Source organism: Bos javanicus, chromosome 22, assembly GCF_032452875.1.
Source record: "Bos javanicus breed banteng chromosome 22, ARS-OSU_banteng_1.0, whole genome shotgun sequence".
NCBI classification, from domain to species: domain Eukaryota; kingdom Metazoa; phylum Chordata; class Mammalia; order Artiodactyla; family Bovidae; genus Bos; species Bos javanicus.
Genome location: NC_083889.1, coordinates 60099313 through 60114771, shown reverse-complemented (window position 1 = coordinate 60114771; position 15459 = coordinate 60099313). Strand labels below are relative to the sequence as shown.

The following is a 15459-nucleotide window of genomic DNA, read 5'->3' as shown; positions in this document are numbered from 1 at the left end:
AGGTGCGCGTGAAGGGCTGCAGCGGCCCCCGATCGCCTTGTGTGAGGGGCCCCACGAGGCCGGGTGAAGGACCCTCTGCCTGGCGTTCTGCCAGTGACGGCCCACGGGCGGCGTCCGTCCAGGCTCTGCGGGCTCCCAGGGCAGACTCGGGCGGCCCCGCAGAGGTGCGGCGCGCAGGCCCGCCGGGAGCCCCGCCCCACCGCGGCCCCCACCCTCAGCCTGCGTCGGCCACCACACGGGCCTCCCCGCCTGCCCCTGCCCGGCTCTCGGCCCCTGGCATCCCTGAAGCCGACTGCATGCCCCCCCAGGCCATCTGGGTCCCTGCTTGTCCACAGAGGCCCGTGCGGCCCCTCGCCCTCCTGTGGAAGACCACTCGACCCCCGATGTTAGGCTGCAGCCCTCACAGCCTCACTCCGCTTCCGCAGGCCAGGCTCACTTACTGCCTTGTCTGAGAATTAAATCCCTGCCGCACCACCCGGCCCCACCCCACCTCTGGAGCCCCCAGCCTGTCCTCAGAATGTGAGGTCACAGGGCGTCTGTCTGTGTGAGGTCACAGGGCGTCTGTCTGCATGAGGTCACAGGGCGTCCGTGTGACATCACAGGGCGTCTGTGTGAGGTCACAGAGTCTGTGTGAGGTCACAGGGTGTCTGTCCTCTGACCTCTTGTGACGGGTGATGCCCCCCAGCCCCACCCATGTCGCCACAAATGGCGAGAGTTCCTTCTCTTACAGCCGAAGAATATTGCACTGTGTATATACACCATATCTTCTTTACTGTGTTTATTTTATTTATTTATTTGGCCGTTCCAAGTCTAGCTGTGGCGTGTGAGATATAGTTCCCCGACAGGGGACAGAACCGGCCCTGCATTGGGAGTGCGGAGTCCTCACCCCTGGCCCCAGGGAAGCCCCCTGAGGGTGACTCCTCCTCTCTGCTGGAGTGTTGGGGCGCCGCAGTGAACACGAGGTGCAGCTGTCTCCTGAGCGGGCGGCTTGCTTTCCCTCAGAGGAATGCCAGGCGTGGCAGGGCCGAGTCGCAGGGCAGTTCCTCTGTGAAACTTCGAGGACGCGCCACTCACAGCCCCGTGTGTGGCCTTTCCGGTCCTGACGTCTCTGTTGTCTCCCAGACTTTCTGAACCCCCACCCCGGGTGTCTCCTCCTCTGCCTCCATGTCAGGGCCCCGCCCACAGGTGCTGACGACAGGACACGGAGCACCGGGTCCAGGGAGCCGGCCACGTTCCCCCAGGATGCCCGCCCCAGGACACGTCCCCCCAGGACGCCCCACCAGGACATATGCCCCCAGGACACTGCCCCCAGGATACGTCCCCCCAGGACACACGCCCCCAGGACGCCCCGCAGGAGACCCCAAGATGCCGGTGGTGACGGCCTCTGAAGGAAGCCACAGAGCAAGGGTTTCGGCCTCGGCAAAGCTTACAGCCTTGTGGATAGACTGAAGTCAAACGTGGTTTCGCTGTCACTCCAAATAGTCCTGGCTGAAGCTGAGGGATTTTCTTGTTGAAACCATGAGAAGGACCGAGAATACCCGCGAGTCCCAAGAGCTGAGCGTCAGTGGGATGAAGAGATTGGGGATCCGACAGATCTGCCTGGGCTCCTGGACAGCACAGGCTGGCAGTCATGGCTGCCACGCGACGGGGGCCCTCCCCGCGGGAGGCTCGGAGCCGCACCACTTTCCGTCTCCTTTTCACAGCCGCGGGCCGTGAAGAACACCCCTGTGGGCAGCGTCAAGGCCCCACGCGGACATGTGGGATGGAAAGCGCTGCTGTGGGGAGGCGAGCGTGGGGGTGGGGGTCCCGGAGAGCACGAGCAAGCCGCGGCTCACGTGCACGCTCCAGCTCGGTGGCTGAGGGCGAGGGCGGTGCTGGGGTCACGGGTGTGCTTCTAGGAGCCCACCCGCCCACGCCCAGATGCAGTGTGGACCTCTAGAGGGAGGGCTGTGTGGCTGGGGTGTAGACGGGATCGCAGCTGTGCCCCGAACTTCCTGCCACGATGGAAACGCCGCACGTCCGCCTGTCCGTCTGGCGCAGGGGCCACGAGCCACAAGCCCCGGGGCGTGGCTAAGGCGACCATGGAGCTGGCTTTCAGCTCTGCTCCACTGCAATCAACTGTAATTCACTGAGACTTGGATTTAGACGGTGACCTTAAGCTTCCGTGTCAGACCCAGAGCTGAGACCTCAGGCAGTGAACCCGAAGCACGGCTGAAAGGAGAGAGCAAAAAAAGGCTGGGGCAGCCCCCAGGAAGTCTGTTCCCCTGCCGCACTGAGGAGGCGCCCGGCTGGCCCTGCACCACCCCACCCCCACTGGGGCAGCCACCAGGGTCCTGGAGCAAACAGCCACTTACTCCCTTGCTCTGAAGACTCCCTGCGGTTAAGTAATGAACAAGGTGAGATGCATACAGACTGGAAAGGGGGAGAAAACTTCATCACTGAAAATGGTGGCACCATCGACCGAGGATGCAGAAATATTGGAAACAGGGAGTGAGCTCACCAAGGTGGAGAGTTATAAAATTAACGTATCAAAATCAATGCCTTTTCTATGTAAAACATAAACAGCTAAAACCGTAATGAAGGGAAAGAACTCACCCTCAGTGGCAACTGAAAATATGAAGTGCCTAAAAAATCTGGAGGAAAGCGAGGGCTTCCATGAAGAGAATGGTGAAGCTCGACTAAAAGACTTAAAATAAGATAGGATAATTGGAGAGGCCTGCCTTTTTATTAACTAGGAAGACAAAGTTGTAAAGATGTCAGTCCTCTCTGCATCAAAATTCTAATTGAATTTTTTGACAAAAAAGCTCAATTGAACTTGACAAAAGTATTCAAAATATGAACAGATACATCCATGGAAGAGAAAAGAGAATCCAGAAATAGAGCCGTAAATATATGAGTGTTTAGCAGCTAATAAAAATGGCATGAAAAATTGAGGAAATGATGGATTGTTTAATAAATGGTACTGGTATAAATGTGTAACCATTTGGAACAAATAAAGCTGAATCTCTACTTCATTTCTTATACTAAAAAAAAAAATCCAAAAGCATCAAAATTCAAATGTCAGAAAAGAATCTAAAAACGTAATGCAAGAAGGCGTGGGTGGTGGTTGCTGGCGAGGAAAGCCTTTCTGAGAGCCAGGGTGGAGGGGCTGAAATACCTTCTGAGGAGACCAGAGGCGACTGGGAGCAATGCCTTGCTGTCCGGAAGCAGAGGTCACTTGTCTCCAGGATGTGAAACACTCACAGATCATCGAGGAAAAGTTACACCACCGTGGAAGAGAGGGCAAAGTGGATGAGCAGGCAGACGACCAAAGAGAAATGTAAACGTTTCTCCTCCCCCTAAAGAAGACAATGCAAAGCAGGCCGACTTCACTGTAGAGGAGAGAGGTCAAATTAAATCAAGACTGTGACACTGTGTTCGCCTCCCCTTGGGAAAGTGGGAAAGACTGACAGCCCGCCGCTGGTGAGGGGTCAGTGGTGGCGTGCGTGCCCGAGACTGTCCAGGAGGGACGCGTGGTGACAGCTGACGGACCGGATCCTCTGGTCTCCCCACCCGGGAGGAGATTCCAGGGACGCATCTACACACACCTTACACAGAGACGCGTGTGCAGGCGCGTCCACGGCTGCCTTGTCCAGAACAGTGGGGTGTGCGCACACACAACTCCAGTGTCCAGCGTGGGGAGGGGGCGGGATAATCACCCTGGTCAGGTGACCAGGCTCTGACGGGGGCCCACAAGCAGCCAGGAGATGGGCTGGAGATGAGCACGCTGCCCGCGGAAATGCAGACTGACCTTGTGCCTGTGTTTGGGCCTCGGGCACCACCGTGCTCCCCACCCCGTCTGCTCTGCAGGCCCCTGGCTCCCGTATACCCCGTCCCCGTCACCACCCCCCAGAGTCTTACTGCCACATGCAGCTCTGAGCACCCGCGCCTGGCCCTGCTCCCCTCTGTGTGGGGTGCCCTCCTCTGGCCCTTCTCAAGTGGACTTTCCTTTGAAGCCTCCCCCTCCAGGGGCCCTTCCCTGACCCCAGCAGGCTTCCCATCCCTCATCCTCTCCCCAGATGCCTGTCACTCTCTTGACAGTGTCATCACAACTGTAAGGCTTGTCCAGTTGATGACTGAGGGCCAGGCAGAGCTCAGCCTCTGTGTGGGTGGAGCTCCCTCCCCACCCCTCCCTGCCTCCTTACCCCACCAGGGCATCCCACCCACAGCAGGCGATGGGGCGTGAAGGGCATCTTCAAGAGTCTGGCAAGCTCTTCCCTGGTTTTAGAGATGAGACCAGTGGGCACTGCGACACGCTGCCCAGACCCCTGGCTGGGAGCACTGCTGAAACAGAAAGTCCTCACCACTGGCCTTCTCAGGGTAGGGTCCCCTGCTGCAGATGCCACTGCCCCAGTAGATGTACCCACACGGGTGAGTCAGGGCCTGGCCACCTCCCCAGGTCAGGATGCCTCTGGAGGCCCCCTAGCTCCAGGCCTCCTAGCCTCACCAAGGCTGCCATGGCACCTGCACTCATCTTGGTGTTACCACCTGCCTGCCCCCCAGGGCCCTCCTCAGTGCACACCCTGCTCCCTGAGTTCTGACGTTGGTGGATCTGATGTTGGGGTGGATGGGTCAGTGCCCAGCCCAGGTCACACGTAGGGCACAGGAATCCAGGTCTCTCAGCTCCAAACTGGGGGCGGGGGCGGGGGGGATGGTCGGGGGAGTGGGCAGCATCCGAACACCAGACGTCCACCCCAGTGCAGATGGGCCAGTTCACCTGATTTGGTGCCAGAAAACCCCTGGCCGTGGCAGACAGGGCCCTCGGAGCTGGCAGGCACGCAGGGCAGCTCCCCCCTAACCACCACCCAGAAGGTGCGGGCAGACTTCTCACCGTCTGCTGCTCATTGTCAGAGGAAACACCACATCCCAGCATTTGTTTGGAGGGAATTAGCTCATCACCTCTCTGCTAATGAAGCCAGGCTGTGCAAACAGAGGGGGAGATGGCAGGTTGTCTGTCTCTCAGGCGCCGCCCAGGAGCCGGCGCCCAGGTGTCTTGGGTGCATTTTGAGAGCCGCCTTCACCAACCAGGCTGGAGGCCTGTTGCATGGGGGAGTCTGTGCTGGTGGCCGGGACCCCGCCCACCCAGGACTCCGGAGGTGCTACAGATGCAGGACCCTTACTGTTTTAGCGGCGATAGAATCACACAACACACAGCTCACCGCCTGGAAGCAGACCCTCGGGGGCCTCAGCGTATCACTCCGTGTGTGCACATCGGGCAACCTTTGTGCTCAGTCGCTCAGTCATGTCAACTCTGCGACCTCATGGACTGTAGCCCACCAGGCTCCTCTGTCCGTGGGATTCCCCAGGCAGGGATACTGGAGTGGGTTGCCATTTCCTTCTCCAGGGGATCTTCCCGACCCAGGCATCGAACCTCAGTCTTAGGTCTCCGGCACTGGCCAGGCACGTTCTTTACCACTAGCGCCAGCATCATCACCCCAGAAGAAACCCCATGTCTGCGAGCTGTCAGCCCCGATTCCCTGTCCCTCCGTCGCCTCATCACTTCCACTGTCCGTCCACCTCTAGCTTTGCCTGTTGCAGGCGTTTCGTATAAACGGGATCACGCGGTGCGCGGTCTTCGTGGCCGGCTCCCGTCACTCGGCGCGGTGTTGTCAGGGTTCACCCGCATCCTGCCTGAACCCGCTCGCCGTTCCTCCTTGTGGTCAAGTAACGCCCCACATGGGCAGCACACAGCTCGTTTGTGCATCGCCAGCTGACGGACTCCTGTGTTTTTTCCGCTTTGGGTCTACTGTGGATCACGCTACTATAATCAAGTGTGTGTGAATATGTTTTCCATTTGCTCGGGTTTATGCTCAGCATGGAGCTGGTGGGCCAAATGCTAATTCTGTGTTTAACTTTTTGAGGAACTACCAAGCTGTTTTCCACAGTGGCTGCAACATCTTACAACCCAGGAGTGGATTGTAACAAACAACATTTGCTTTTTTTTTTTTTCTTATTATAGTTATCCTGATGGGTGTGAAGTCATGTCTCTTTGTGGTTGGGATTTGCGTTTCCTTAATAGCTAAAGATATTGAGAATCTTTCCAGGTGCTTCTTGCCCAGTTTATATCTTCTTTGGAGACAAATCCTTTGGCCATTTTTAAATGAGTTATTCATCTGTCTACTGTTGGGTTGAAAGTGTTCTTTATATATCCTGCATCCTAGACCCATCTTCAAATACATGATTTGAAAGTATTTTCTCCATGTTGTGGGTATTTTGTTTTCGCTTTCTGATGGTGTCCTTTCTTGACAGAAGTCCACTTTGTATGAAGTCAAATTTATCTATTTTCCCTTGATTGACTGTGGTTTTGATGTGATAGCTAAGAAACCATTGCCTAATCCAAGTTACTCAGACCTTCCCCTGTGTTTTTTTCTAAGACTTTTATGGTTTTAGCTCTTAGATTTAGGTCCTTTGTCCAACTGGGGTTCAGATTTGTGTATGGTGTGAGGAAGGGGTCCAAGCTCATTCTTTCACACCTGGAGACGCGGTTGCCCTGGCTCCAGCAGCAGAAGGGACGTTTCTTCTGCACTGAGTAGTCTTGGCACCTGTTGAAACCGCTGGACCAGAGTCATTTGTGGGCTCTCAGTCTAGTCCTGCGGTCTGTGAATCCACCCCAGGGCCACACAGTCTTCATCACTGTAGCTTTGTGGTGAGCTTTGAGGCGGAGATGTGGAATCCTCCGGCGTGGAGTCCTCCGACTCTGTTCTTTTTCGGGATTGTTCTGGCTCTTCTGTGGTGATTCCAGACATCCTACGCATTAGTCAAGTTCACACACTCAGACCCACTTGGAGTAGGCAGGACTGGGAGGCCAGCAAAGCCGCCTGACTTCAGAATGGCACCTCAGCTCGGCCTTGGACTCACAGGGCTTGCCTGCCTCCTAACACAGCGTGCTCTTCACTTCCACATGGAAGAGCCGTTCTTTCCCTCGCAGCTTCCTCCGCCATCAGGAATGGCCGTGAGAGGGGCCTGGCTTCCCTCTGTGAGTCGTAAGCCAGCATCTCTGCCAGGGGAGCTTCTGGGACAGAGAACACATCATCTGATACGAGAGCAGAGTTTCCAGCTCAAGTCTTTAGGGGGCACAGCTCTCAGGGCACACAGAGGCACCTGAGCATCTGAGAGCCAACGCCTCCTGGCACGTGGGCACTTCCCCTGCTCTGCCTTCTTGCCAGCCCGACTCTGTCTGCCCCTCGCTCGTCTCCCTGCTCTGAACTGTGGGCATGATGTCCGGAACCAGGCAGCTTGCGGCTGATGTGAGACAGGAAGACTGGGGACAGAAGGTCACCAGGCTTCAGAAGCAGGAGCACCTGGGATCTTGGAGGGCTGCCTTCTCAAGGTTTCTGGTTCTGTGGGTTAACCACGTTTTTTAGGATAATTCCTGAAGTCCAAGAAAATTAAATTGCTGTTACTTTCTGCCAAAAACATTTCTAATGCATCAAGTGATGGCAAGTAACATGGACGTTCCATTTAAAGCTGTAAAACGACATTTTTAAGTTTAAAAATGCATTGAGGACTTCATCAAAATTAAATAGTCTTGCTTCTCGAAAGACACTCTTAGGAGAATTAAAAAGCAGCCAAGGACTGGGGAAAAAAATATTTGCCAAACACAGATCTGACAAAAGACTGATATCCAGAATGTAAAATGAACTCTTCCACTCAATAATAATAAGACAAACAACCCACCTAACATGGGCAAAAGATTAAAACAGGTACTTCATCAAAGAAAGGACACAGATGGCGAATAAGCTGTGAGTGACATTCGCTGCCATCAGTCAGTGAAAGTGAATGCTAGTCACTCAGTCGTGTCCGGCTCTTTTTCAGCTGTAGCCTGCCAGGCTCCTGTGTCCGTGGGATTCTCCAGGCACGGATACTGGAGTGGGTTGCCATTTCCTTCCCCAGAGGATCTTCCCAACCCAGGGATCGAACCCAGGTCTCCCACACTGCAGGCAGTTTCTTTACCATCCGAGCCGCCAGGGAAGCATTGTCATTAGTCATTAGGGAAATACAAGTTAAAATCACAATGAACAAGCACTTCAGATCCACTGTATGGGCTACAACCCAAAGGCTCACAGCGACAAGTGCAGACGAGGACTGGACAACAGGGATGCCCACACGCCGGCCGTGCGGACACAGAACGGCACGTCCTCCCTGGGAAAGGGTCTGGCGGTTTCTTATAAATTTCCCACTCAACAGCTTCATGCCTAGGTCACAAAAGGGCCCGTGTGGCCAAAGCTGTGTGCCCATATCTGCTGCAGGTTACTTATGCCCCGGTGACACTGGAAGCATGCCAGTGCCCTTGACAGGCGACAACCAGAGGGGCTCAGGGCGGATTAACATGGGCCACACCGAGGGTGGGCCTCACAAGCACACTCAGGGAAAGACGCCAGACTCACAAAGCTGCCTCGCCCGAGCCCATCCCCAAGAGATCCTGGGAAAGGCAGGGGCGGCCTGGGGGAAGCGAGCGGCTAGGGTGGGACACCGAGGAGTTTGGGGCGACAGCACCCTTCCGTGTCTTGTGATTATGGTTAGGCAAATATCAGTGCTTGTCAAAACTCCTGGGACCACACACTCAAAAGGGCGAATCTGACTGCATGACAATTTGACCTCAGCAAACCTGCTTTCCAACAAACACTCGAAAATAGACTACGGCCGATGATTTTTTGATGACTTGCATTGGAGCACAAGGTGTAAAGGCCAGACCATGGACAGTGCAGGGAACATGCTGCAGGTCTGGGTGGAACTTGTTTAGGACTATGGTGGCATCGGGCTGGGAGGAAGGGGCCAGATACAGCGCCCAGTGAGTGCGGCCCCGTTCAGACAAGCTTCTGGGAAAGGAGCGCCTGTGCAGCGGGCTGGACCTGGAACACCGGGTCAGTAGCCGTGGGGATGGGGAGCCCAGATGGGGTGGGAGACTGAGGGGCCTGGGGTGCTCTGGGGTGAGGGCCCCGTCGAGTACCTCGGCCATGGAGGTGGTTGGAACTCAGGGCACGAGTCACTGTGTGTAAAGGACGTCTCAGTTACGTGAAGTGTACACACCTGACTTTTTCAGTGAGCCAAGTGAAAGAAAATTATTAGAAACATAATTGCACAGGTGGTTCACCAATACAGCACGAATGTGGACGTGGGAGTAGAACGAGTATGTTTGGAGAAACACTTAGTCCCAATTATACGTGTCTCTACAGAGGAGATCCTGGCTGGGGAAGGTGCGTTGGGGGGTGTTTTCTCCCAGCTGATCCGGAGCCATTAGCCTTTCTGTCGTTTGTCCTCCCAGGAGGAGTGAAAGAGGCTGACCGGCCACCCGGCCCTGGGCCTGCCCGCAGGACAGAGATGCTCCGAGGAGTGTTCACGGGGACCGCTGACAGGGCGTGGGCAGGTCACCCCGAGGGGCGGTGGGGACGCCCTCAGGCCAGGCCCGGAGGCAGGAGAAAGCTGACTCCAGAATCCAGAGGAAGGGGCGTGTTGGGGGCGCCGGCAGGGCTGGGGCTCCCACAGGGGAAACTTGGCACCACCCACCTGGCACCACCCTGTGTTCTCCCGCTGGTGTCCAGCCTGCAAGCTGAGACGAAGGGCAAGGGGTCCACAGGGCATGTGGGGAGGCCAGACAGGCCTTCTGGACTGGGCTCTAAAGGCAAGCTCCGATTTATCCTGGACTGGGGAGGCTAACAGGTGAGGGGTCGAGATCCTGTTACTCAGAGACCCCTAGAAATCGTGGGGAAGGAAGCACGGTGCCGGCCCTGGGGAGGCACCTGGGAGCCCAGGAGGTGTTGAACACAGGCAGGAGCCCGTGCTGTCGTTTCCTCAGAAAGAAGCCGTGTGTCGGGTGAGAGCGTGAGCCGGAGCAGGACTGGCTGTCTGGGCTGTCGTCTGGCGCTGGCCCCGGGCATCAGCGAAGGGGGTGGCGTGGGTGAGGAGGGCGAGAGTGCCCCAGCATCTCGGTTTTGCAGAGTAAGTGCATGGTGGGCAGGGGGCCCCCTTATGTTTCCAAGACCCGCTCGTCCCCAGAGGGCGGTCCCCGCGGGTCAGCAAGGCCAGGAGGGCAAACCATCGAGTACAGAAGTAGGGGACAGTGGTTCTGACCCGGGAGTTGAGGGGGACCAGCTCGTGTGGGTGGGGGCGTGGTCGTGTAGATGTGGGCAGGGGTGTGCTTCTGTGGGCAGGGGCCTGGTCGTGTGGGAGGGGCATGATCTGTGGGTGGGGTCCTGGTCTTGTGGATGGGGCGTGATCCTGTGGACGGGGGGCGTGGTCATGTGGACAGGTCCGTGGTCCTCGGTGGGGGCGTGGTCGTGTGGGGGCGTGGTCTTTGGGGGGGACATGGTGGTGTGAGGGCGTGGTCTGTGAATGGGGCGTGATTGGGCGGGGTCGTGGGGCAAGGTCTGTGGATGGGGGCGTGTTCCTGTGGGTGGGACTTAACCTTGGTTGTCACTGGACTCCGCAGACCCCACAGCTCAGGCTCCCGCCCAGGACCCTGGGGCCCAGGCCCAGGTGCCAAAGGGTGTCAGGATGTGGTCAGCTCCTCCGGTCCCCTTCCAAGGCCCCACCTCTAGGCCACACTCGGCCCACACCACCCACTCCCTGTCCTGGCAGCAGCTCCACAGAGGGTTCCGCCCCTGGCCCACATCCCTCAGTTGTTTCCAGGCCTGACTCCCGCCCACCCCACACAGGGGCTCCAGGAGCCCATGGCATGGTGACCTCGCTCCCGCTGGTTCAGCCTGTGCCCAGTGGGAAGCAGGTCTGAGATCCCCGGCTGCAATCTGAGCTGCTGGAGGCCAGGGCTTGATGGCAGGGGAGACGCTTCCACCTGGGGGAGGAGCAACCACATGGAGCTAGAGGAAGACGCCAGGCCCACTCCTCACTCCCACTTGCACCCTGGTGGCCACAGGCCCAGCTTGGGCAAGACGACAGGAAAAGACATATGGCGGGAAAAGACAAGAAGACGTGCCAAGGACAGGCCTCGGGTGGCAGAGAGGAGGAGGGGGCCTGGGACGTTGACGGGAGAAGCCATTCGTAAACACCTACTTGGGCTCCGCGTCGTGCTGGCTTCCTGCAGCCTTTGTGCAAGCAGATGGCTGGGCCACAGCCAGAAAGCTCCCGGTGGGGAGCCCTCCAACGGTGGGGGTGGCGATGGGAGGGGTCCACGCTCCAGGGCCGCCTTGCTTGAACCGCTCCCAGCTCCCGTGTCTTGTGGCCTCCATGCCAGACGCCAGCCTGCAGCCTGGCAGCCTCACCTCCCTGCCACCCGCTCACCATCCACCCCGGCTCAGAGGTCAGCTGGGGAGCCTGCCCACCCCTGCCCCAACCTCAGTGCCGTGGAGGGGGGCTCAGCCTCTGGCCAGCTTCCTGGTTCCCCCTTCACTGCACTGTCACTCTCTGCTGTAGCTGCTGAATTCCTCAGTGTCTCCATCTGTAAAATGGGTCTGATAACGGTCCCCTCCCAGAGGCCTGGAGAGAGCTAGGATGAGTGCCTGACTAGGGGAGGGGGTTGTGGTGTGGGGTCCCTGCTGCCAGGTGGGTGGCGCTGCTCTGGAAGCTGACATGTTGCCTGCCGCTCACCCGCGTCCGCACCAGCCCGAGTCTGGCTTGTGGGCAGAGTGAGTGTTTGCACCATGATGACAACCCCAGAAGCAGATGGTCCAGCCCAGCCTAACTCACCGGACTCTGGGCCTGGCTGCTGGGCAGCAGGGCTGCTGTGCTCTGGGCGCTGTGTGGCTCCGGCTCTGTTAATCCCCATGGCAACCAGGGCTGGGCTGGGCAGGGGATGTGAGGGGCGCTTCTGCGGTGCCCCCTGGGGCTGTCCGTCCGGTCCTGAATGGCCAGGTCCTGAGCCCTTTGTCCTCCCCTCGCCCCAGCCCCCGCATGTGGCTCCCCCTGAGCTGGCTATGATGCTGGAGGCTTACCTGGGTGATGCCAGCCCAGTGCTGGCGGAAGGCTCCAGGCCCTAATCACCCACCCAGAACCTGGCCATCAGCTCCCTCCAGGCACAGGGTGGCCGCACCTCCTCCCCCTGCCTGCATCTTAGTCCAGCACAATTAGGACCCATTATTTCTGTTGTGTGGATTGCTGAAAAATCATTTTAAACTGTCGCCCTTTTTTTTCTTTTCATGCTTTGGAAAGGGAAGGCGCCAGAGAAGATGAAAACAGAGAAGCATACCCACACCCCCCGCCCGGCTCCTTTTCCCCCCATCCCCCCATTTCTCCTGACCTGTTCCCTTGGCAACCATCAACTCGCTCCTGCAGTATTCAAAGGGAATCTCAGAGCTGCACATCAAGTGGGACACGGGGGTGTTTTCAGTTGCCTGAGACCCATGGAAGGATGGACAGATGTACGCACACACAGGGAGATGGAGCTAGATGGACAGAAACAGAGAGACCAGGAAAGACTGGGCACAGATACAAGGACACCGGGGAGACATGGGGACCGGAGATGCCAGAGCTTCAGATGGAAGGATGGAGGCAGACAGACACTCAGGGAGACGATGGAGAGAGACGTGTGGGACGAGACAGACACACGGCGAGGGGGAAAGGAGCAGACAGGAGGGATGGAGGTGCGGGGCAGGCAGCGGGTGGGGGGCTGGAAGGAGGATAAAACAGGGTGCAGACACAGGAGATGGGGAGAAGGGCTGGCGGAGGAGCAGAGGGAGGCGGCAGCCCGGGCCTGCATCAGGGGCACCCCAGGGCCCTTCCAGCTCCAGCCGGGGTGCCTTCTCGCCTCCTTCCCCTCCCCCTCCTCCCCCGCTCCCTCCCCCTCCTCTTCCTCCCCTCCCTCCCCTCCCCCTCCTTCCTCCTTCCTTTCTTTCCCCCTCCTCCCTCCCCTTCCTCCCCCTCCTCTTCCTCCCCCTCCTCCCCTCCCCCTCCTCCCTCTGTTCCTGCTTCTCCGCACCAGCCTCCTTGCCTCTAGGAGGCAGCTCCCTGGTTCCCACACTGGCTGCCCCTCTGGCCTTTGTTAGAGCTTTTTCGCAACCTGGCCTGGGGCATGTCCCTCGCCACAGTCACCGGTGCTTCTCTGGCCCTGGTGCCGTCCTAAAACTGCGAGTGGTTTTGCTGCAGATGCCGAGGGTGGAGCTCTAGACCCCGTGGCAGACACAGGGAAGAGTGGACCAGGAGCACCCTTGAGGGGCACAGTGGGCCCGTCTCCACAGGGTCTCTGGGGAAGGTCCTGGAACCCTTGGGGCTGGGGAAGGGGTCAGATCAGGGCTGAGTCGTAGCCACATGGGAGGGGCTGGGGACCCCCGGCAGCTGTCTGCCCATGCCCTTTGGCCACGTAAGACCCCTTGCCTCACTCAAGCCTAAGAACCGCAGTTTCTCAATAGCTGCATGAGCCCGACCACAGGACACTGTCAGTCAGAAGGGACTAGAGAAGTAAAGATACTGAGGCCAGAGGGCAGAGGGCAGAGGGCAAGGGTACCACCAGAGTCACGCTCAAAGGGAGCAAGACAACCTCGACCCAAACACCAGCTCCGCCGCTGTGGCTCAGCTGCTAAAGAATCTGCCTGCAATGCAGGAGACACAGGAGACCTGGGTTCAATCCCTGGGTTGGGAAGGTCCCCTGGAGAAGGAAATGGCAACCCACTCCAGTATTCTTGCCTGGACAATCCCATGGACAGAGGTGTCCACTGGGCTGCAGTCCATGGGGTCGCAAAGAGCTGGACACAACTGAACGGACTAAGCAGAGCAGGTACACTGCTGAGGTCATCAGGCAGCTGGACCTCTGCTGTAAAGTGGGTGAATGGCTGGGGTAGTTGCACGAGAGACACCTGATTGGAAGCAGTGACATGTGACAAAGATCAGGGTCACAGCTTCCCGGCAGAGTCACAGCTGGATGCCTGGCTCTGGGTGGTTCACAAGCTCAGAGGCCAGCAGGACCAGCGGCAGGGAGCGTGAAGAGCAGGAGGGGCTGGGAACCCCCCACCCTGTGGGCCCAGCACAGGGCCTCCACCGAGGTTTCAGAGCAAGACAGAAATATAGGTGTCTTTATACCCGGAGCGGAGCTTGCCTGGCCATCTGCACGCTGGGCCCCAGTGAGCTGCTGGGGAAGTGCCCCATCCACGAGCAGGGGCACCCGTGGGGGCGGCCGGCAGCCCTGGAGGTTGAGCGGGGCAGCCGGTCCTGCAGGTCCTGCCTTAGGGATCCTGCGGCAGCCCCACCCCATTCCCCAGGCCCCCAGCCCAGGTGCAGGGCCTGGACCCAGCCTCTGTGGCCCCCACCAGAGCCCTGGGTCCCCCCCACACCGCTGGCCAGAGGACCCCTCCCCACCCCCAAGCTGCTGGGTGACTGACCCCCACACGTCTCCACACGCCCCTCCCTCTGCACGGCTCACGCCCACGGCCGGACCCCCAGAAGCATTGTGTCTCCCATGAGGGCAGCAGCCGGGGCCACCCTTGAGATCAGGGCAGATGTGTCCTGGGTGCTTCTGCGTGGAAGGTGCCAGCCACCAGCAGAGCCCACGCCCCCGGCCCCCATTCCATAGGGGTGGGACACACCCCGGGGACAGCGATCAGGGAGGGGGGAGCCGCAAGGCAGTGCCCCCCAGCCAGGGTCCTGGCAGTGCCCCCCAGCCAGGGCCCTCCCACATCTGCCTCTGGATGCAGCTGCAGGAGGAGCCCCGGGACCTCACAATCAGCCCCCTTCTGCCTGATCTAGTTGGCTCCCTGTCACTTGCAACCAAATATATCACCCAGAACCTCCTGACTCAGAAGTTTTGTATTTTTAACAAGTTCCCAGGTGACTCACGGGCCGAACTGAGCCTGAGAACCACTGACATGCTTGCTGCCAATTAGGCTGCTGCGTTTGGGGCTTGGGCCTCTGCGCACGAGCCTGTCAGCTTCAATTCCAGGGCCTGCCCTTGCCAGCAGCGCATGTCAGGCCCCTCACAATCCTTCCCGCCAGCGGGGGTTGGGGGGTGGGGTGGCTGGCCTCTGCCTTCACTCCCAGAGCAGCCCAGGCAGGCAGCCCCCAGCCCAGGGAGCCCCCAGAGCCTTCTCTGGAGGTCAGAAGAGATGAGGCATAGGGGAGGGAGCGGGAAGAGCAGAAGCAAGTGGGGCGTCCAGGACAAGCTTCCCCCCTCCTCGCTTTGCAGTCATCCTGACACACCGACTGTCTGCTGACCTCTGCTGGACTTGGGGTCCACGACACACACAGGGACCCCTACCCTCCACCTGGGGAGGGCTGCATCCGTCAGGTCACCACTAAGTGAGCAGTGACCATAGGCCTCAGGAGAGGCGCAGGGTCTCGGCACACTGTCCTTGACCCATCCTTCTCAGCTGGGCACACGACCATGTGGATGTTGCTGCTTCCTCGGCAGCTACAGGGGCTGCATGACAAAGGTCCTTCCAAATCGGGTGTGGGCAGAAGTTCGAGACTTCCGTAGAATTGTCTTGTGGTTGGAGAGGTGCACATTTCCTTGCTCTTCTTCCCTCCTTCTCGCTGGTG

At 58.7% G+C, this 15459-nt stretch overlaps 1 long non-coding RNA gene across 1 annotated transcript; it reads right to left on the bottom strand.

Annotated features, from left to right (window-relative positions):
• Nucleotides 1–765: 765 nt before the first annotated feature.
• Nucleotides 766–12813, bottom strand: LOC133235612 (uncharacterized). The gene is made up of 3 exons (XR_009732604.1): nt 12233–12813; nt 3158–3371; nt 766–2211 (listed from the first exon to the last, which is right to left on the bottom strand). It is a non-coding gene; the product is annotated as an uncharacterized LOC133235612 (long non-coding RNA).
• Between the last annotated feature and the right edge of the window lie 2646 nt (nt 12814–15459).